Source organism: Arachis ipaensis, chromosome B2 (genome assembly GCF_059453495.1).
Source record: "Arachis ipaensis isolate K30076 ecotype BB chromosome B2, ASM5945349v1, whole genome shotgun sequence".
Classification (NCBI taxonomy): Eukaryota; Viridiplantae; Streptophyta; class Magnoliopsida; order Fabales; family Fabaceae; genus Arachis; species Arachis ipaensis.
In genome coordinates, this window is record NC_142437.1 from 76073062 (window position 1) to 76097538 (window position 24477).

At 37.3% G+C, this 24477-nt stretch overlaps 2 non-coding genes across 2 annotated transcripts; both read right to left on the reverse strand.

The window, feature by feature from the left end:
• Window positions 1-2266: 2266 nt before the first annotated feature.
• Window positions 2267-2374, reverse strand: LOC148574443 (small nucleolar RNA R71). Its single transcript, XR_015906615.1, has one exon. It is a non-coding gene; the product is annotated as a small nucleolar RNA R71 (small nucleolar RNA).
• A 16526-nt stretch (window positions 2375-18900) lies between these two features.
• On the reverse strand, window positions 18901-19008 carry LOC148574444 (small nucleolar RNA R71). Its single transcript, XR_015906432.1, has one exon. It is a non-coding gene; the product is annotated as a small nucleolar RNA R71 (small nucleolar RNA).
• Window positions 19009-24477: the final 5469 nt, after the last annotated feature.

Here is a 24477-nt window from a genome sequence, read left to right on the forward strand (position 1 = left end):
GAAAATTATTCAAAATTTTTAAGAATGAATTCTAGAGTTTCATGGTAATATGTTGAAGCCTGGCTGGCTGTAAAGCCATATCCAAATTCTTTTGGATTGAGGCTTCCACTTGTCTACATAAAAGGCATGTATATGAAGTTGGATGAAGTATCAGCTGTTATGTGCCTGATTTGTATCTTCTAAAGCTTGGCTGGCTAGTGAGCCATGTCTAACCCTCAGATTGGAGCTTTAGACTACGAGTGCAAGATTCCTGGAATTCATATTAAAAATTTTGAAATCCTTATTTTTCTCTTTCAAATAATTTTCGAAAAATACAAAAAAATTTATAAAATCATAAAAATAAAAAATATTTTATGTTTCTTGTTTGAATCTTGAGTCAATTTTTAAGTTTGGTGTCAATTGCATTTTCTTTTCTAAAAAATTTATGCATTTTCGAAAATTCATGCATTCATAGTGTTCTTCATGATCTTCAAGTTGTTCTTGGCCAGTCTTCTTGTTTGATCTTCATATTTTTGTGTTTTGTGTTTTTTCTTGTTTTTCATATGCATTCTTGCATTCTTAGTGTCTATGCATGAAAAATTTCTAAGTTTGGTGTCTTGCATGTTTTTTTTTTCTTGAAAATTTTTCAAAAATAAGTTCTTGATGTTCATCTTGACATTCAAAGTGTTCTTGGTGTTCATCTTGACATTCATAGTGTTCTTGCATGCATCATGTGTTTTGATTCATAATTTTCATATTGTGAGTCATTTTTTTTCTTTTTCTCTTTCATCATTAAAAAAATTCAAAAATCAAAAAAATATCTTTCCTTTTTTCTCTCATACATTTCGAAAATTTGGATTGACTTTTTCAAAAATTTTTAAAATTCAATTGTTTCTTATGAGTCAAATCAAATTTTCAATTTAAAAATCTTATCTTTATCAAAATCTTTTTCAAAAATTAAATCTTTTTTATTTTTCTTATTTATTTTCGAAAATTTTAAAAATATTTTTTTTTAAATTCTTTTTCTTAATTTTACATCGAATTTTCGAAAATATCATCAACAATTAATGTTTTGATTCAAAAATTTCAAGTTTGTTACTTACTTGTTAAGAAAGATTCAAACTTTAAGTTCTAGAATCATATCTTGTGATTTCTTGTGAATCAAGTCATTAATTGTGATTTTAAAAATCAAATCTTTTTCAAAACTAATTTCAATCATATCTTTTCAAAAATATCTTTTTATCTTATCTTTTTAAAATATCTTTTCTAACTTCTTATTTTCTTATCTTTTAAAAATTTGATTTTCAAAATTTGTTTCAACTAACTAATTAACTTTTTGTTTGTTTCTTATCTCTTTCAAAACTACCTAACTAACTTTCCCTCTCTAATTTTCGAAAATACCCTCCTCTTTTTCAAAAATTATTTTTAATTAATTAATTGTTTTCAATTTTTGATTTTAATTTTATTTCATTCCTAATTTTCGAAAATTACTAACTTTTTTCAAAAACTATTTTCAAAATTTAACTTTAAATTTTAATTTTTAATTTTCGAAATTCCCTCTTCCTCATCTCCTTCTATTTAATTATTCATCTACTAACACTTCTCTTCACCCAAAATTCGAACCCCCTCTTCTCCTCTGAGTTCGAATTCTTCTCCTCTACATTCTTATTCTTCTTTTCTTCTACTCACACAAGGGAACCTCTATACTGTGGTAAAGAGGATCCCCAGTATCTTTAGTCCTCTTCTTTTTCACATGAGCAGGAGCAAGGACAAGAACATTCTTGTTGAAGCAGATCCTGAACCTGAAAGGACTCTAAAAAGGAAACTAAGAGAAGCTAAAATACAACAATCCAGAGACAACCTTACAGGAATTTTCGAACAGGAAGAGGAGATGGCAGCTGAAAATAATAATAATGCAAGGAGGATGCTTGGTGACTTTACTGCACCTAATTCCAATTTACATGGAAGAAGCATCTCCATTCCTGCCATTGGAGCAAACAATTTTGAGCTTAAGCCTCAATTAGTTTCTCTGATGCAACAAAACTGCAAGTTTCATGGACTTCCATCTGAAGATCCTTTTTAGTTCTTGATTGAATTCTTGTAGATCTGTGATACTGTTAAGACTAATGGAGTAGATCCTGAAGTCTACAGGCTTATGCTTTTCCCGTTTGCCGTAAGAGACAGAGCTAGAATATGGTTGGACTCTCAACCTAAGGATAGCCTGAACTCTTGGGATAAGCTGGTCAAGGCTTTCTTAGCCAAGTTCTTTCCTCCTCAAAAGCTGAGTAAGCTTAGAGTGGATGTTCAAACCTTCAGACAGAAAGAAGGTGAATCCCTCTATGAAGCTTGGGAGAGATACAAGGAACTGACCAAAAAGTGTCCTTCCGACATGCTTTCAGAATGGACCATCCTGGATATATTCTATGATGGTCTGTCTGAATTAGCTAAAATGTCATTGGATACTTCTGCAGGTGGATCCATTCACCTAAAGAAAACGCCTGCAGAAGCTCAAGAACTTATTGACATGGTTGCTAACAACCAATTTATGTACACTTCTGAGAGGAATCCTGTAAGTAATGGGACGCCTCAGAAGAAGGGAGTTCTTGAAATTGATACTCTGAATGTCATATTGGCTCAGAATAAAATATTGACTCAACAAGTCAATATGATTTCTCAGAGTCTGAATGGAATGCAAGCTGCATCCAACAGTACTCAAGAGGCATCTTCTGAAGAAGAAGCTTATGATCCTGAGAACCCTACAATAGCAGAGGTAAATTATATAGGTGAACCCTATGGAAACACTTATAATCCCTCATGGAGAAATCACCCAAATCTCTCATGGAAGGATCAACAAAAGCCTCAACAAGGCTTTAATAATGGTGGAAGAAACAGGTTTAGCAATAGCAAGCCTTTTCCATCATCCACTCAGCAACAGACAGAGAACTTTGAACAAAATACTTCTAATTTAGCAAACTTAGTCTCTGATCTATCTAAGGCCACTCTGAGTTTCATGAATGAAATAAGGTCCTCCATTAGAAATTTGGAGGTACAAGTGGGCCAGCTGAGTAAGAAGATCACTGATACCCCTCCTAGTACCCTCACAAGCAATACAGAAGAAAATCCAAAAGGAGAGTGCAAGGCCATTGATATGGCCGAATCCAAGGAGGAAGGGGAGGACGTGAATCCCAAGGAGGAAGACCTCCTGGGACGTCCAGTGATCAACAAGGAGTGTCCCTCTGAGGAACCAAAGGAATCTGAGACTCATCTAGAGACCATAGAGATTCCATTGAACCTCCTTATGCCATTCATGAGCTATGATGAGTATTTGATAAACCACTATTTTATGGTTTATCTTGTACTCAATTGAGTGATTTTTATTAACTCTTTACCCACTTATTCATACTATTTGCATGGTTTTATATTTCCTTCCTAATTATGTGCTTTGATTGAAAATATGCTTCTTTGATCTTATATTTGCTTATTATTAATCCTCTCTTATCACCATTAGATGCCTTGATATGTGTGTTAAGTGTTTTCAGATATTATAGGGAAGGAATGACTTGGAGGATGGAAAGGAAGCATGCAAAAGTGGAAGGAATACAAGAAGATGAAGAAGTTGCTAAGCTGTCCAGCCTGACCTCTTCGCACTCAAACGGCTATAACTTTAGCTACAGAGGTCCAAACGATGCGGTTCTAGTTTCGTTGGAAAGCTAACGTCCGGGGCTTCGATTTGATATATAATATACCATAGTTGCCCTGACAATAGGCGACGGGACCGCGTGCTCCATGCGGCCGTGTCGCAGTGACGGAAATCAGCGCATTTAAATTCTTCTCCAGCAAATTCCGGGCTGTTTTCGACCTAGTTTGCGGCCCAGAAAACACAGATTAGAGGCTATAAAGTGGTGGAATGCATCCATTCATAAAAAGGGTTCTAACATTCACAATTTTAGGAGTAGATGTAGTTTTTAGAGAGAGGGGTTCTCTCCTCTCTCTTAGGATTCTTTTCACTTCATGATTATTTCATCTTTTGCCATCACAGGTTCAATGTTTTTTTATTTCTTTTCTCAATTTTGTTTATGACTCTCTATGTTTAGATTGATTTTCTATTTAATATATTTTGAGGTATTTCAGACTTATGATTGCTCCTTTTTATTATATAAATAATTTAGATTTTTCTCTTTTGGCTTTGGTTGAGACATTGGTAACTCTTGAGTTATCAAACTCATTGTTGATTGAAAATTGGAATTCTTCAAGAATTACTTCGAGATCCAATAACTCTAACTTTTTCCAAGAAAAGACTGGGACTTGAGGATTCGAATTAATTTGTTCACTTAACTTACCTTCATAGTTAGAGGTTAATAAGGTGGGGGAAGAATCCAATTCTCATCACAATTGATAAGGATAACTAGGATAAGACTTCCAGTTCTTCACACTTTGCCAAGAGTTTATTTTATTATTATTATTTTATTTTATTTGTCATATAACATATTCCCACCTTACTTCCTAAACCCCAATTTACAAACTCATAACCAATAATAAGAACATACCTCCCTGCAATTCCTTGAGAAGACGACCCGAGGTTTGAATACTCGGTTAACAATTTTAAAGGGGTTTGTTACTTGTGACACCAAAAAACGTTTGTACGAAGGGATTTCTGTCGGTTTAGAGACTATATCTACAACGCGACTGTTTTTATGACATTCTTTACTGGCAAAAATCCTAACGTCAAAATGGCGCCGTTGCCGGGGAATTGCTAATGTGTGCCTTATTATTGGTTATTGTAAATATTTTTTTTGATTTTTTCTTGTTTATTTGTTTTTATTTTTGCTTTTCCATAAATTAAGAGGTTATTTGTTTTTATTTAGTTATTAAAAAAATTTTTCAAAAATTTGTTCTTAGTGTTTATCTTGATCTTCAAGTTGTTCTTCACGTTCATCTTGACCTTCAAGCTGTTCTTAGTTGTTTTCTTCGTTTTGATCTAAAAATTTGAAATTTGGTGTCATTTTATTGTTTTTCTCTTTCCTCATTAAATTCAAAAATATTTTTAATTAATTTTTTTCGAAAAAAATTTCAGATTTTTATTTTTAAAATTTTTATCTTATCTTATCTTATTTCAAAAATTTAAATAACCTTTTAATTCAAATTTATTTTTATTTTCATTTTTAATTTTTATTTTGCTACTATGAACTCTCACCCCTTTGGCTATGAGTCTGGTTACAATAATATTGCAGGAAGAAGAAATTACAATGAGAACAGGCATCAAGGTTGGAACAATCAAAGATGGGAGGAGCCACAAGGACCACCTCATGGCAACAACTACCTCCAGTGGACTATCAACAACCACCACCATATGCCTATGAACCCTTTCCTCAACATGACTTTGGACCACCATACTCACAATCCCCTTTCCACCATTCACCTCCATATGACCCTAACCCACATCCACCATACCAACCACCTTATGAACCAAATGAACCATACATAGATCCACCCCAAACCTCCATGGAGAAAGCACTTGCCAATCTAAACTCTACTATACAAGCTCTCGTCACCCAAATCAGACCACCAAATACCTTCAACAATCAACCCTCAAGCTCTAGTGCACTTCCTTTTCAACCACAGAATGATCTCTCCATCCCATCACCACCATCCATGGAAGAGTACCCACATCCATCAATCCAAGAGCAACATGATCCCAATGATGCTATTGACATGGAACAAGAGAGAAGGGATCATCTTCACGAATCCATACTTCATAAGGAGCTAGAGGAGGCCCTAAAGGTGAAGGTAGTAAATACCCTTGAAGATGAAAGAACAATTGAAAGGAGTTGTCATGGAAAGCAATTCATCAAGGATGAGTACGATTTTATATTAAAACTACTGGACAAAGCAGTAATTATTAAAGAGGAAAAAGTGGTTGAAGACTTGCGAGATGCTGAACCTCCATGGGAAAGTCAAGACATAGAGCCTCCTTCTAAGACGGTTGCATTTGATGTTGAGGAGGGTGTACAACCTCCAAGGCATACCCTGGTTGAAGACTTGGAAGAGGTTGAAATTGAAGAAGCTTACAAGGAGGTGGAAGTTGTCAGAGAAGAGCACAAGGGAGTGGAGCTTGCAATTTCATTAAAAATACCTCCCCCTAAGTTACCATCATCCTTTACAACATTCAAGTGGATAAAATTCATATCCCTTAGCTTTCTAATCCCACTTGAATATGGGCTACTGGAGACGAATGGTCAACTTAGAGCTCTTTGTGGCATTAAGAGTAAGAGGAAGATGGTCAGTGGTAAGAATTATCCTGCAAGGTTCATTATGGTTGGAAGCTTTAAGCTTAAACACAAGGGTTGGTGTAAAGCTCAACTGAATGGGTCTAGGAAGTTGTTTGGCAGCTTTAGTGAGAATTCAGATTGCTTGCTTCCCGGATGAAATCATGATAATCAACACAAAGACAGGTGTAAAAGCAAGATTTGGGATCTTGGAATCTGCTCTGACATTTGTCACCCCGGGAGCCTAAGAATCTGTTTGAAGCTTCTTAAGGGCTTTACATGCTTAGTTTGGGACCCCGGAGGTTACTGGAGATACAAACATTGGTGGGGATTCCTGGATCAGTACAAGCACAAGCCACCATAGCAGGAAGCTCATCAAATATCCAACTTAAGGACTCTAACTAAAAGTGCTAGGTGGGAGACAACCCACCATGGTATAATCATTCCTTTCTCAATTTTAATTTTATTTAGTTTTGTTTATTTTTGAATTTTATTTTATTTTGTTATATTGAACCTGGAGTTTTGCATCACATTCATATTAACATTGCATTCTGCATTTTTTTTCAGATTATTATAAAAAAAAATACGCACACGACGCGGTAGCGTCGCTAACGCGTCCGCGTCACCAGTGCAATGGGAAGAAAAGAAAATGAACAGAAAGTTTCGCAGGAGCAGGGCTGGAGGCGTGCCAATGGCACAAATTACCCCACGCGACCGCGTCATATGGGAATAATGGCCTCCCACGCGACCGCGTGCCCCACGCGGCCGCGTGACCAAGATTTCGACGTCAAAAGGGTGCATGGCCGAAAGTTGAGCTGGAATTGGGCTGGACCCGTGCTAGTAGCACAAGCCCTGCCACGCGAACGCGTCACCAACGCGTCTGCGTCATATTGGAAATAAGGCCATCTGCGCAATCGCGTCGACCACGCGACCGCGTCACCCTGGATTTTGGCAATACTAAGTTTTGAACAGAGAGTTGTGGGACCGCGAGGCTGCACTCGCGCCACTAGCACAAATCAAGTCACGCGATCGCGTGCCCCACGCGTCCGCGTCACCTGACCTTATTGCGCACCACGCGACCGCGTCGCCAGCGTCGCACAACCTATCCAGATTAGTGCCAATTTTCTTATCTTTTCTTTTCTAATCCTAATTTCTCCCTTCTCTCTCCTTTCTCACTTTCTTTTTCTACTTCTCATTCTTTTTCACTTTCATTTTATTTTATTTAATTTATTTGCATACTCTCATTCATTGCATTTTTTTATTTTTTCTAAATTTATTATTGGTGTTCAAATGTTCTTATTCAACTGTTACATCTTTTCTGGTATTTTCTTGGTGCTTCGTAACTTGTTTTATTCTGATTGGGTAATATTATTTAAATCAATGCTAATTTTTATATTACTGATATTCCTTTTGCATTGACATGAATTTACATTGTCTTTCATTACCCACCTTTTTCCCCATGGTTGCAAATTTTGCACCACTGGTATGCCATGGCTTCTATTGTTTTCTCCCGTACATGTTGAAGCTTCCATGTAAATGAGACCCTTATCATTTGGCATTAACCCATCTATACTTCTTTTATTTTCTTATCTCTATTTCTGGGTTACTCTTCTTCCCTTTTTCTTTCAGGATGGCCACCCGGAAGGGAACCGGAAGACGTTTACATGGGGAGACAGACAAGTCCATCTGCACAATCCTTCGAGAAAAGCAACAGTTGAAACAACCCGTCCACCTGCACATCTCAGTATGCACCGAGGACGGTGCAATCTTTAAGTGTGGGGAGGTCGATACCGATCTCCATGGGTTAGTACTTTCCTGTCTCAAACACCAATATTTTATTTTCTTTCTTAATTGTTACATTTGCATATTTAATTGCATGTTTATTTGATTTTATGCATTTAGTTACTACTTGGTTGAAGTAATATTTTCTTTTTCAAGAAATTTTTATAATATTTCACTAATTTAAATTGAAAAAAAATTTTTTTTTGTGTTAAACTTGTTTGGAAGTTATATTTGGAACATGTTTTTTTTTGAGCTAAAGAACACACAACTTGTGAGATTTGAGCTTATTTATATGGTTACATTATTTAACCATAAATATTTTATTCCTGTGTGTTCCCTTTTCTATGATTGTAATCTTTACTTTGTTCCATTCTATATGTCCAATATTTAGTGTATTTACATGCTTGCATATGATTGAGGCCATTGTTTGATTTTAGCTCACTTATCCTAAAATTAGCCTACCTTTTACATCACCCTTGTTAGCCCCCTTGAGCTTTTAAACCCCTTCTGTTTTATAACCACATTACTAGCCTTAAGCAAAAAAACAAAATAAGAATCCCAAGTTGAATCCTTGGTTAGCTTAAGATAGATATTGTGTAAAATTTAAGTGTAGGGAATTTTATGGGAACATGGGATGTTATGAAAAAGTAGGGAATTAAATTGAATAAGTTATTTGAAAATTTGGGAAGCATGCTCATGTGAAATCAAAATAACTAAATTACCATGTGCATTGAAAAAAAATATATTAAGTAATTAAATAAGGGGATACAAAACAAAGAAAAAAAAAGAGAATAAAAGAAAAATGAAAAAAATATATTACCCCAAATGCAAAATAAAAAGAATCAATGCACATGGGACAAAATTCGAAAATAAGTTTGATACATGAGCATGTAATACAAGTGGGAAAAATTTGGGGTAGTTAGGTAAAGTATTTTAAAATTGTATAAAGTATGTATATGTTAGGTGAGATCTTAGACTAGTCAAGGATTCAATTTGTTAGCTCACTTAGCCTTATATATATATATATATATATATATATATATATATATATATATATATATATATATATATATATATATATATATATATATATATATATATATATATATATATATATATGTATATATATATCCTTACCCTTACCTTAGCCCCATTACAACCTTGAAAAGACCTCATGATATTTGCATTGGTATACTAAATTTTGTTGATTGGTTAGATGAAGAACAAAGTTTTAGAAAGCATGATTAGAGAAGACTAGAGTGAATTACCCTATACACTTGAGAGATTAGAGTGATATACACTTCCAGTGAGGGTTCAATGCTTAAATTCTATGTTCCCTGCTTTCATGAGCTGTCTTCTTACAAGTTCACTTGCTTTTTATTGTATGATTTGAATTAGTGGAAATTAGTTTGTATTTGTCTTGGAGAACTTATTTACTCTTAACCAAGTAAGTCAAAGCATTTAGTATGTAGTTGCATTCATAGGTTGCATTTCATACCATTCCTCTTTATCTTTATAGCTTCTCTTGAGCTTAGCATGAGGACATGCTAGTGTTTAAGTGTGGGGAGGTTGATAAACCACTATTTTATGGTTTATCTTGTACTCAATTGAGTGGTTTTTATTAACTCTTTACCCACTTATTCATACTATTTGCATGGTTTTATATTTCCTTCCTAATTATGTGTTTTGATTGAAAACATGCTTCTTTGATCTTATATTTGCTTATTATTAATCCTCTCTTATCACCATTAGATGCCTTGATATGTGTGTTAAGTGTTTTCAGAGATTATAGGGCAGGAATGGCTTGGAGGATGGAAAGGAAGCATGCAAAAGTGGAAGGAATACAAGAAGTTGGAGAAATTGCTAAGCTGTCCAGCCTGACCTCTTCGTACTCAAACGGCTATAACTTTAGCTACAGAGGTCCAAATGACGCGGTTCCAGTTGTGTTGGAAAGATAATGTCCGGAGCTTCAATTTGATATATAATATGCTATAGTTCCTCTGAAGCTAGGCAACGCGATCGCATGATCCATGTGGCCGCGTCGCAGTGACGGAAATCCAGCGTGGCAAAATTCGAAACCAGCAAATTCTGTACTATTTTTGACCAAGTTTGCGGCCCAAAAAACACAGATTAGAGGCTATAAAGTGGGGGAATACATCCATTCATAAAAAGGCATTCATATTCACAATTTTTGGAGTAGATGTAGCTTTTAGAGAGAGAGGTTCTCTCCTCTCTCTTAGGATTTAGAATTAGGATTCTTTTCACTTCATAATTATTTCATCTTTTGCCATCACAGGTTCAATGTTCTTTTATTTCTTTTCTCAATTTTGTTTATGACTCTCTATGTTTAGATTGATTTTCTATTTAATATATTTTCAGGTATTTCAGACTTATGATTGCTCCTTTTTATTATATAAATAATTTGGATTTTTCTCTTTTGGCTTTGGTTGAGACATTGGTAACTCTTGAGTTATCAAACTCATTGTTGATTGAAAATTAGAATTCTTCAAGAATTACTTCGAGATCCAATAACTCTAACTTTTCCCAAGGAAAGACTGGGACTTGAGGATTCGAATTAATTTGTCCACTTAACTTACCTTCATAGTTAGAGGTTAATAAGGTGGGGGAAGAATCCAATTCTCATCACAATTGATAAAGATAACTAGGATAAGACTTCCAGTTCTTCACACTTTGCCAAGAGTTTAGTTTATTATTATTATTTTATTTTATTTGTCATATAACATATTCCCACCTTACTTCCTAAACCCCAATTTACAAACTCATAACCAATAATAAGAACATACCTCCTTGCAATTCCTTGAGAAGACGACCCGAGGTTTGAATACTCGGTTAACAATTTTAAAGGGGTTTGTTACTTGTGACAACCAAAAAACATTTGTACGAAGGGATTTCTGTCGGTTTAGAGACTATATCTACAACGCGACTGTTTTTATGACATTCTTTACTGGCAAAAATCCTAACGTCAGTATTCCTCTTCTGAAGAGAATGAGGATGTTACTGAAGAGCAAGTTGCCAAGTTCCTTGGTGAAATCATAAAGCTGAATGCCAATTTATTTGGTAAAGAGACTTGGGGAGATGAACCTCCCCTGTTCACCAATGAACTAAATGCATTGGATCAACTGAGATTGCCTCAGAAGAAACAGGATCCTGGAAAGTTCCTAATACCTTATACCATACGCACCATGACCTTTGAGAAGGCTCTATGTGACCTTGGGTCAGGAATAAACCTCATGCCACTCTCTATAATGGAGAAACTGGGAATCTTTGAGGTGCAAGCTGCTAGAATCTCATTAGAGATGGCAGACAATTCAAGAAAAGAGGCTTATGGACAGGTAGAGGACGTGTTAGTAAAGGTTGAAGGCCTTTACATCCATGCTGATTTCATAATCCTGGATATTGGGAAGGATGATGATGAATCCATCATTCTTGGAAGACCCTTCCTAGCCACAGCAAGAGCTGTGATTGATGTAGACAGAGGTGAACTAGTCCTTCAATTGAATGAGGACTCCCTTATGTTTAAAACTCAAGGTCATCCTTCTGTAAACATGGAAAAGAGGCACAGTAAGCTTCTCTCAGTACAGAGTCAACTAAAGCCCCCACAGTCAAACTCTAAGTTTGGTGTTGGGAGTCTATAAAATTGACCTGATCACCTGTGTGGCTCCATGAGAGCCCACTGTTAAGCTATTGACATTAAAGAAGCGCTTGTTGGGAGGTAACCCAATTTTTATTTATCTAATTTTATTTTTATTTTTATTGTTCTTTCATGTTTTATTAGGTTCATGATCATGTGGAGTCACAAAATAAATAGAAAAATCAAAAACAGCAGAAGAAAAATCACACCCTGGAGGAAGGGCTTACTAGCGTTTAAACGCCAGTAAGGAGCATCTGGCTGGCGTTCAACGCCAGAACAGAGCATGGATCTGGCGTTGAACACCCAAAACAAGCAGCATCCTGGCGTTCAGACGCCAGAAATGCACACTGAGGAAAGCTGGCGCTGAACGCCAGAAACAAGCATAGAACTGGCGTTCAACGCCAGAAACATGCTGCATTTGGGCGCTGAACGCCCAAAACAAGCATGAATTCGGCATTTAAACGCCAGAATTGCATGCAAAGGCATTTTACATGCCTAATTGGTGCAGGGATGTAAATCTTTAACACCTCAGGATCTGTGGACCCCACAGGATCATCTCAGCATCTGTGGACCCCACAGGATCCCCACCTACCTCCACTCAATCTCTTCCTTCTTCTCAATGTTCATCCTCTCTTCTCAATAAACACCTTTCCCCAAAACCCTTCACCGATCACATCAAGCTCTTTTCCCTACTACCCATTCACCACTCACATCCATCCACTCTTCCCCATAAACCTACCTCATAAACCCCACCTACCTTCAAAATTCAAAATCACTTTCCCATCCAAACCCTCCCCATATGGCCGAACTTTAACCCCTCTCCCTTCACTATATAAACCTCTCCATTCTTCTTTATTTTCACACAACACAACCCTCTCTTCCTCTTCTTGGCCGAAACACAACCTCTCTCCCTCTCTTCCATTTCTTCTTCTTCTTCATCTCTTCTTTCTTCTCTTGCTCGAGGGCGAGCAATATTCTAAGTTTGGTGTGGTAAAAGCATAAGCTTTTTGTTTTTTCATTGCCATTGATGGCACCTAAGACCAGAGAATCCTCTAGAAAAGGGAAAGGGAAGACAAAAGCTTCCACCTCCGAGTCATGGGAGATGGAAAGATTCATCTCCAAAGCCCATCAAGACCACTTCTATGATGTTGTGGCCAAGAAGAAGGTGATCCCCGAGGTCCCTTTCAAACTCAAGAGAAATGAGTATCCAGAAATCTGACATGAAATCCAAAGAAGAGGTTGGGAAGTTCTAACAAAACCCATCCAACAAGTCAGAATTCTAATGGTTCAAGAGTTCTATGCTACTGCATGGATCACTAGGAACCATGATCGGGGGAATTACTTAGATTTTAGTCTGGAAAATGTGAGGTTGGCGTTCAACTTGCCAATGATGGAAGAGAACGCACGCCCCTACACAAGGAGAGTCAACTTTAATCAAAGGTTGGACCAAGTCCTTATGGACATATGTGTGGAAGGAGCTCAATGGAAGATTGACTCAAAAGGCAAATTGGTTCAACTGAAAAGACTGGACCTTGAGCCTGTAGCTAGAGGATGGTTGGAGTTCATTCAACGCTCAATTATTCCCACTAGCAACCGGTCTGAAGTTACTATAGACCGGGCCATCATGATCCATAGCATCATGATTGGAGAAGAGGTGGAGGTTCATAAGATTATGCCTCAAGAACTTTACAAGGTGGCTGACAAGTCCTCCACTATGGCAAGGTTAGCTTTTTTTCACCTCATTTGCCATCTATGCAACTCGGCTGGGATTGACATAGAGGGAGATATCGTCATTGATGAGGACAAGCCCATCACTAAGAAAATGATGGAGCAAACAAGAGAGCCCATTCATGGATCTCAAGAGACGCATGAAGAAGCTCATCACCAAGAAATCCCTGAGATGCCTCAAGGGATGCACTTTCCTCTACAGAACTTTTGGGAGCAAATCAACACCTCCCTAGGAGAACTGAGTTCCAACATGGGACAACTAAGGGTGGAACATCAAGAACACTCAATCATCTTCCATGAAATTAGAGAAGATCAAAGAGCTATGAGGGAGGAGCAACAAAGACAAGGAAGAGACATAGAAGAGCTCAAGGACATCATTGGTTCCTTAAGAAGAAAACGCCACCATCACTAAGGTGGACTCATTCCTTGTTATTAAATTTTCTGTTTTTTGTTTTCTTATGTTAAATGTTTATCTATGTTTGTGTCTTTATTACATGATCATTAGTGTCTAAGTGTCTATGCCTTGAAGTAGTGAATATGAATCCATCACCTCTCTTGAATGAAAAATGTTTTTAATTCAAAAGAACAAGAAGTACATGAGTTTCGAATTTATCCTTGAACTTAGTTTAATTATATTGATGTGGTGACAATACTTTTTATTTTCTGAATGAATGCTTGAACAGTGCATATGTCTTTTGAAGTTGTTGTTTATGAATGTTAAATATGTTGGCTCTTAAAAGAATGATAAAAAAGGAGACATGTTATTTGATAATCTGAAAAATCATAAAATTGATTCTTGAAGTAAGAAAAAGCAGTGAATACAAAAGCTTGCAGAAAAAAAAAAAGAAAAAAAATGGCGAAAAAAAATAGAAAAAGAAAAAGCAAGTAGAAAAAGCCAAAAGCTCTTAAAACCAAAAGGCAAGAGTAAAAAGCCAATAACCCTTAAAACCAAAAGGCAAGGGTAAATAAAAAGGATCCCAAGGCTTTGAGCATCAGTGGATAGGAGGGCCTAAAGGAATAAAATCCTGGCCTAAGCGGCTAAACCAAGCTGTCCCTAACCATGTGCTTGTGGCGTGAAGGTGTCAAGTGAAAACTTGAGACTGAGCGGTTAAAGTCAAGGTCCAAAGCAAAAAAAAGAGTGTGCTTAAGAACCCTGGACACCTCTAATTGGGGACTTTAGCAAAGCTGAGTCACAATCTGAAAAGGTTCACCCAGTTATGTGTCTGTGGCATTTATGTATCCGGTGGTAATACTGAAAAACAAAGTGCTTAGGGCCACGGCCAAGACTCATAAAGTAGTTGTGCTCAAGAATCAACATACTGAACTAGGAGAATCAATAACACTATCTGAACTCTGAGTTCCTATAGATGCCAATCATTCTGAACTTCAATAGATAAGGTGAGATGCCAAAACTATTCAAGAGGCAAAAAGCTACAAGTCTCGCTCATCTGATTGGAGCTATGTTTCATTGATAGTTTGGAATTTATAGTATATTCTCTTCTTTTTATCTTATTTGATTTTCAGTTGCTTGGGGACAAGCAACAATTTAAGTTTGGTGTTGTGATGAGCAGATAATTTATACGCTTTTTGGCATTGTTTTTAGTAGGATCTAGTTACTTTTAGGGATGTTTTTATTAGTTTTTATGTTAAATTCATATTTCTGGACTTTACTATGAGTTTGTGTGTTTTTCTGTGATTTCAGGTATTTTCTGGCTGAAATTGAGGGACTTGAGCAAAAATCAGATTCAGAGGTTGAAGAAGGACTGCTGATGCTGTTGGATTCTGACCTCACTGCACTCAAAGTGGATTTTCTGGAGCTACAGAACTCCAAATGGCGCGCTCTCAATGGCGTTGGAAAGTAGACATCCAGGGCTTTCCAGCAATATATAATAGTCTATACTTTGCCCAGGTTTACACGATGCAACAGGTCGTTGAACGCCAGTTCTACGCTGCAGTCTGGAGTTAAACGCCAGAAACATATCACGAACCAGAGTTGAACGCCAAAAACAAGTTACAACTTGGCGTTCAACTCCAAAAGAAGCCTCTGCACGTGTAAACTTTAAGCTCAGCCCAAGCACACACCAAGTGGGCCCCGAAAGTGGATTTCTACATCATTTACTTACTTCTGTAAACCCTAGTAACTAGTTCAGTATAAATAGGACTTTTTACTATTGTATTTACATCTTATGATCTTTTGGATTATCTTTTGATCTATTGATCACGTTTGGGGGCTGGCCATTCGGCCATGCCTGGACCTTCATTACTTATGTATTTTCAACGGTAGAGTTTCTGCACTCCATAGATTAAGGTGTGGAGCTCTGCTGTTCCTCATGATTTAATGCAAAGTTCTACTGTTTTATGTTCAATTCAACTTATTCCACTTCTAAGATATCCATTCGCACCCAAGAACATGATGAATGTGATGATTATGTGACACTCATCATCATTCTCACTTATGAACGCGTGCCTGACAAACACTTCCGTTCTACATGAAAACAAGCTAGAATGAATATCTCTTAGATATCTAATACAGAGGACTGAGTCCAAGATATTAGAATCTTCGTGGTATAAGTTAGAACCCATGGATGGCCATTCCTGAGATCCAGAAAGTCTAAACCTTGTCTGTGGTATTCCGAGTAGGATCTGGGAAGGGATGGCTGTGACAAACTTCAAACTCACGAGTGTTGGGCGTAGTGACAGACGCAAAAGGAGAGTGAATCCTATTCCAGTATGATCGAGAACCTCCAGATGATTAGCCGTGCCGTGACAGAGCATTTGGACCTTTTTCACAGAGAGGATGGAATGTAGCCATTGACAACGGTGATGCCTTACAGAAAGCTTGCCATGGAAAGGAGTAGGAAGGATTGGATGAAGACAGCAGGAAAGCAGAGGCTCAGAGGAACGAAAGCATCTCTATACACTTATCTGAAATTCTCACCAATGAATTACATAAGTATTTCTATCTTTATTTTCTGTTTATTTATTATTATTATTTGAAAACTCCATAACCATTGGATATCCGCCTGACTGAGATTTACAAGGTGAACATAGCTTGCTTCAAGCCGACAATCTCCGTGGGATCGACCCTTACTCACGTAAGGTTTTATTACTTGGACGACCCAGTGCACTTGCTGGTTAGTTGTATCGAAGTTATGACGAATCATGAATTAAGATTAGAGCACCAAGTTCTTGGAGCCATTACCAGGGATCACAATTTCGTGCACCAGCAGTAGCGTGTGATGGAAGAGGCGGCGGTGAGGCAGCAGACGCAACTTCAGCTGGGCGGCGAGTTCGGTGACGGATCAGCAGCAGGGCGCAGCTCCCTCTCTTCCTTCTCAGCTCTCTGTCACTCTCTCCCTCGGCCCTCTCTCTCTGCTCTCTATTTTGCTACTGAATGTTACGCTGAAGGAAGGTTGGAAGTGGGTGGGGTGCGGCTGTGGTGAGGGGGCTAGGGTTAGGGTTTCTTAATTTAGGAATTAGGGTTTCTGATTCAATTTGGGAATTTAGGTTTAGGAATTAGGGATTTTATAAAGTAATATGGATAGATATGAATAGATATTTTGATAAAATTGGAGGGTAGGATAATTTCAAAATCAAATATACTCTATTAAAAATATTTAGGAACATTATTTATCATCATATTGCTAAGTTCAATCAATTATTTCTAATTTAAAATAAAAAATAAATATATTAATCACATTTTTATAAAATATGGTTTAGCTCAATATTAGTTATTCAAATTAAAGGATATAACTTTTCTTTATTTTTCTATCTCCGAAACTTTAATTTCAATTTATAAAATAACTAATTATGATAAAAATTGTACATAAATATTAATTGACTTAAACTTAAAGTATTTATAAATATCAATCTAATCATTTCTAATAAAATAATTTCTAAGAGTTCAAATTAATAACTTAATTCATTCAAAATAGAATTTATTTAAATTAAATTATACAATTCTTCTATTTTTTCAATTATCAAAATTATAATTTCAATTATACAAAATATCTAATAAAGATTATATAAAAATTCTAATTAATTTAAACTTCAATTATCATGAAACTCCATTTAATTACCTTTAGCAAAAGATTTTTCTTAAAATAAATCACATATAACTAATTATTTGATTTTTAAAAACTAGGGTTGTTACACAGGGTACCTGGCTGGGCGTTTAACGCCCAAAAGGTAGCATTTTGGGCGTTAAACGCCAGAATGGATGCCATTCTGGGCGTTTAACGCCAGGATGACATAAGAGGGAAGATTTTGTTTTTAATTCAAATTTTTTTCAATTTTTCATAATTCTTCAAAATCAAATCTTTTTCAAATCATATCTTTTCAATCATATCTTTTCAAAATCAATTTCTTTTCAATTTTTTTTATTTATTACTATTTTCGAAAATCCTTGCTACAATTAATAATTTAATTCAAAATTTTCTAGTTGTTACTTGCCTATTAAGAAAGGATCAAAAGTTTTAATTCTAGAATCATATCTTCTAATTTCTTGTTAGTCAAGTAATCAACTTTAATTTTAAAACTTTCTCTTTTTAATTTGATTTTCAATCATATCTTCTCAATCATATCTTTTCAATCACATATTTTTCAAAATTAAGTTTCAATCATATCTTTTTGATTTCTAATTTCAAAATCTTTTTCAAAAATCACTTAATTTCTTTCCCAATCTTAATTTTCGAAAATCCTTTACCAAATTTTCAAAATTTCTTTTAATTATTTCAAAATATTTTACTTTAATTTCGAAAATTCTTCCCCTCTTCTCACATCCTTCTATTTAAGGGACTAACACACCTCCTCAAGGTGCAATTCGAACTCTATCCTTCTTGATAAGTTCGAATTCTCTTCTATCTACCTTCTCCTTTTATTCTTCTTTTCCTCTGACACCTCAAGAAATCTCTATACTGTGACATAGAGGATTTCATACTTTCTTCTTCTCTCTTTCATATGAGCAGGAGTAAGGACAAAGACATTCTGGTTGAGGCTGATCCTGAACCCGAAAGGACCTTGAAGAGAAAGCTGAGAGAAGCTAAAGTACAACTCTCTGTAGAGGACCTAACAGAGCTTTTTAAACAAGAAGAAGCCATGGCAGCTGAAAACACCAACAATGCAAGGAAGGTGCTTGGTGACTTTACTGCACCTACTCCTGACTTCTATGGGAGAAGCATCTCTATCCCTGCCATTGGAGCAAACAATTTTGAGCTTAAGCCTCAATTAGTTTCTCTAATGCAACAAAATTGCAAGTTTCATGAACTTCCATTGGAAGATCCTCATCAATTCTTAGCTGAATTCTTGCAAATCTGTGACACTGTCAAGACTAATGGGGTTGATCCCGAGGTCTACAAGCTTATGCTTTTTCCCTTTGCTGTAAGAGACAGAGCTAGGACATGGTTGGACTCACAACCTAAAGAAAGCCTGAACTCTTGGGAAAAGCTAGTTAATGCCTTCTAGGCAAAGTTCTTTCTACCTAAAAAATTGAGTAAGCTTAGAGTGGAAGTCCAAATCTTCAGGCAGAAGAAAGGTGAATCCCTCTATGAAGCTTGGGAAAGATACAAGTAATTGATTAGAAGGTGTCCTTCTGACATGCTTTCAGAATGGAGCATCATAGGTATCTTCTATGATGGTCTGTCTGAACTGTCCAAAATGTCATTGGACAGCTCTGCTAGAGGATCTCTTCATCTGAAGAAGATGCTTGCAGAAGCCCAGGAACTCATTGAAATGGTTGCAAATAACCAATTCATGTACACCTCTGAAAGGAATCCTGTGAATAATGGGACAAATCAGAAGAAAGGAGTTCTTGAGATTGATACTCTGAATGCTATATTGGCTCAGAACAAAATATTGACTAAGCAAGTCAATATGATTTCCCAGAGTCTGTCTGGAATACAAGCTGCATCAGTCAGTACTAAGGAAGCTTCCTCTGAAGAAGAAGCTTATGATCCTGAGAACCCAGCAATGGAAGAGGTGAATTACATGGGAGAACCCTATGGAAACACCTATAATCCTTCATGGAGAAAGCATCCAAATCTCTCATGAAAGGATCAACAGAGACCTCAACAAGGCTTCAACAACAGTAATGGTGGAAGAAACAGGTTTAGCAATAGCAAGCCTTTTCCATCATCTTCTCAGCAACAGACAGAGGATTCTAAGCAGAGCCACTCTGACTTAGCAACTGTAGTCTCTGATCTAATTAAAACCACTCAAAGTTTCATGACTGAAACAAGGTCCTCCATTAGAAATTTGGAGGCACAAGTAGGTCAGCTGAGTAAAAAAATTACTGAACTCCCTCCTAGTATTCTCCCAAACAATACAGAAGAGAATCCAAAGAGAGAGTGCAAGGCCATAAACACGTCTCATATGGCCGAACCTAGAGAGGAGGAAGAGGCAGTGATCTCCACTGAGGAAGACCTCAATGGACGTCCACTGGCCTCCATGGAATTCCCTCGTGAGGAACCATGGGAATCTGAGGCTCACATAGAGACCATAGAGATTCCATTGAATTTACTCCTGCCATTGATGAGCTCTGATGAGTACTCTTCCTCTGAAGAGGATGAAGATGTTACTGAAGAGCAAGTTGCTAAGTACCTTGGAGCAATCATGAAGCTAAATGCCAAGTTCTTTGGTAATGAGACTTGGGAGAATGAACCTCCATTGCTCACTAAAGAACTGGATGACTTGACTAGGCATAAATTACCTCTGAAGAGACAAGATCTTGGAAACTTCTCAATACCTTGTACCATAGGCACCATGACCTTTGAGAAGGCTCTATGTGACCTAGGGTCAAGCATAAACCTCATGCCTCTCTCTGTAATGGAGAAGCTAGGGATCATTGAGGTACAAGCTGCAAGAATCTCACTAGAGGATGTCTTGGTAAAGGTTGAAGGCTACTACATCCCTGCTGATTTTATAATCCTAGAGACTGGGATGTGTATGGATGAATCTATCATCCTTGGCAGACCCTTCCTAGCCACAGCAAAAGCTGTAATTGATGTTGACAGAGGAGAATTGATCATTCAAGTGAATGAAGACTCCCTTGTGTTTAAAGCTCAAGGATATCTCTCTGTAACCATGGAGAGGAAGCATGAAGAGCTTCTCTCAATACAGAGTCAGACAGAGCCCCCAAAGTTAAACTCTAAGTTTGGTGTTGGGAGGCCACAACCAAACTTTAAGTTTGGTGTTGAACCCCCACATTCAAACTCTAAGTTTGGTGTTGGGAGGTTCCAACATTGCTCTAAACATCTGTGAGGCTCCATGAGAGCCCACTGTCAAGCTATTGACATTAAAGAAGCGCTTGTTGGGAGGCAACCCAATCTTTAATTATCTATGTTAAATTTCTATTTTTTTTGTTATTTTATGTTTTCTGCAGGTTGATGATCATGTGAAGTCACAAAAAAAAAACAATTAAAAAAGCAAAAACAGAAGGAAAAACAATATTAAAAATAGAACACCCTGGAGGAGAAACTTACTGGCGTTTAAACGCCAGAAATGGGCACCAGACTGGCGTTTAACGCCAGGAATGGGTAAGAAGCTGGCGTTAAACGCCAGAAATGGGTAGCAGCCTGGCGTTTAATGCCAGGATTGGCAGAAAGGGGCATTTTTTCACGCCACTTGGTGCAGAGATGAGATATCCTTAACACCTCAGGATCTGTGGACCCCACAGGATCCCCACTTACCCCACCTCTCTCTCTCTCTTCTTCACCCATTCCCTAATCACCTCAAAAAGAATGAATATCCGGAGATCCGACATGAGATTCGAAGAAGAAGTTGGGAAGTTCTCACCAACCCCATTCAACAAGTCAGAATCTTAATGGTTCAAGAGTTCTATGCCAATGCATGGATCACCAAGAACCATGATCAAAGTGTGAACCCGGACCCAAAGAATTGGCTTACAATGGTTCGGGGGAGATGCTTAGATTTTAGTCCGGAGAATGTAAGGTTGGCATTCAACTTGCCCATGATGCAAGAAGATGCACACCCCTACACTAGAAGGGTCAACTTTGATCATAGGTTGGACCAAGTCTTCATAGACATTTGTGAAGAGGGCACTCAATGGAAGAGAAATTCAAGAGGGAAGTCGGTTCAACTAAGAAGGCATGACCTCAAACCCGTGGCTAAGGGATGGTTGGAGTTTATCCAACGCTCAATCATTCCCATTAGCAACCGGTCTGAAGTTACTATAGACCGGGCTATCATGATCCAAAGCATCATGATTAGGGAGGAAGTAGAAGTTCATGAAGTTATATCCGAAGAACTCTACAAGGTGGCAGACAAGTCCTCTACTTTGGCAAGGTTAGCCTCCCCTCATCTCATTTGTCACCTCTGCAATTCAGCTGGAATTGACATAGAGGAAGACATCCTCATTGATGAGGATAAGCTGATGCCAGGGCATTTTGGCCAGTTTCACTGACCTTTTCTTTATTGTTTTAGGGTAGTTTCACGCATTTTCTTAGGAAATAAGCAAGTTTTGGGTAAAATTTCACTTACATCTTGATTCAAGCAAGCATGATGCATTTTATATGATTTAATGAGAATTTTGCATTAATTAAATGAAAAATTGGATGATACATGTCTCATGATGAGGATTAGAACTTTGATGCACTTTATTGCTTGATTTCAGGACAAAGGAAGCAAGAGAGAACCACGTTAGCAGCCACGTTAGTCTAACTAACGTGACCACTAACGTGGAATGGGAGCTAGCTTGCAACGTTAATGAGAAAAGTAATCGCTAATAACATCCTCGAAGCCATCATAGCCCATGTTAAGAGTCACGTTAACTAAGTTAACGTGAACTCAAACGTGGAAGAAGAAAGTAGAGCCAATGTTAGTAACACTCACTTTTGTCACCAACGTTGGACCAAGCTCATATTGGCTACGTTAAGGGCCACGTTAACTTAGTTAACGTGGACTCTAACATTGGGAAGCAAAAGAATGGCCAACATTAGTGACACTCACCTTTGTCACTAACATTGGACTAAGCCACTTTGAGCCACGTTAACTCCCACGTTAACTTAGTTAACGTGGAAGCTAACGTGGAGACAACAAATAATCGCCAACGTTAGTGACACTCACCTTTGTCACTAACATTGGAATGAGCCACAATGAGCCACGTTAACTCCCACGTTAACTTAGTTAACGTGGAAGCTAACATGGAGGAAAGGTTGATGAGCCAACGTTAGTGACACTCACCTTTGTCACTAACGTTGGAGATGGCTATCATCACCACGTTAGAAGCCACATTAACTTAGTTAACGTGGATTCTAACGTGGGAAGTAGGGGCATCTTGGAACGTTAGTGACAAAGGTAAGCGTCACTAACGTTCTCGAAGGATTGGCAAGCCTACGTTAAAAGCCACGTTAACTAAGTTAACGTGGACTCTAACGTAGGGGGAAGAGTGGACTCTCAACGTTATTGGAAAAGGTGAGTGCCAATAACGTATGCAAAGGACCAAGAGGCAACGTTAGTGGTCACGTTGGTGCCACTAACGTTGAAGTTAACGTGGATCATCCCTGGGTTAGGAATGTTAGTGAAAAAGGTGATTGTCACTAACGTTCTCGAACCCACACTCTCACTTAACGTTAACGCCACTAACGTCCTGAGCTAAATACCCTACCTACTTCACACTTTCACTCTGCAAGTAAGGCTAAGCCCACTGAAGAGGATAACTGCTTCAAACTCAAGATCCAAAGGCCCATATCCAAGAGTTGAAGAACCAACTAGAAGATCAGAAGAGTAGTATATATAGGGGTAGTTTTGAATTAGATGAGGAGCTTTTTTTGGGGAGTTGGAAATTTGAGAACTACTCTTTGTATTTTACTCTGCACTTCTAGTTTATTTTTCAGAATGTATCTTCCATCTTTGTTTTCCATTTCCAAAGCTATGAACAACTAAACCCCATTCATTGGGTTAGGGAGCTCTGTTGTAATTTGATGGATCAATATTAGTTTTCATTATTCTTCTTCTATCTTTTCTCTTGATTTTACTAGAAAGCTTTCAATCTTCATCCAATTGGATAGTTATCTTGGAAAAGAAGCTATTCATACTTGGATCTCTTCTGAACCTTGGAAGAGGAATGAAGAGATCATGCTAGAAACGCTTTCTCATGTTGGACCAAATTGGGGTTGGAAGGATATGGTGACTATAATTCTACCAACACTTAATTTGGGAATGCATGTGGTATAATCAGTGACCATACTTCATCTCTTCTCATGAGCAATTGACCAAGAAATTGGCTATTGATCAAGATTTGAGAGATTTAATTACAAGGAATTGTAATTTGATCACTTAAGATTTCCAAGGAGATCAATGAACGCATTGATTGAGGAAGAGGTGAAAATGAACTTGATCCGGAGAATGCAACATCTCCTAAACCCAATGAATTCCCCATTTCTGATCTTACCCATTCTCTTTAATTTCTGCAATTTACTTTTATGAGCATCTTCCCCATTCCTATTTAAGATTCTACAATTTACTTTTCGTCATTTATTTTCAGCACTTTACTTTCAGCATTTACATTTTATGCTATTTACTTTTTCGCCATTTAATTTCCTGCAACTCTCAAACCAAATTCTGCTTCGCTCAACTAGAACATTCCTCTAATTAAAGTTGCTTGACCAATCAATCCCTGTGGGATTCGACCTCACTCTATTGTGAGTTTTTACTTGACGACAATTCGGTATATTTGCCGAAGGAAAATTGTTGAGAGACAAATTTCTGTGCATCAAGTTTATGGCACCGTTGCCGGGGATTGATTTTGTATCAACAATGATTAGATTGGAGGATAACTAGATTGAGCATTTTTCTTTTGTTTGATTTAAATTTCTGTTTGAGTAATTTACTTTCAGTTTTAGTTATTTTCTGCCCTTTACCCCCAACTCCTCTTTCTTTGTTATTTACAATTCAGTTCACTAACCCACTAACTGTTTGATATATTGCATCACTCACACTAACAACATTTCTAACAAGAATAGTTTCTGCATCTATTTCATTGCCTGTACCTTGTTGGTTGTATGACAGGGAGAAGAAGCGGGGCTTCAACTTCATTTGATTCTGAACCTGAGA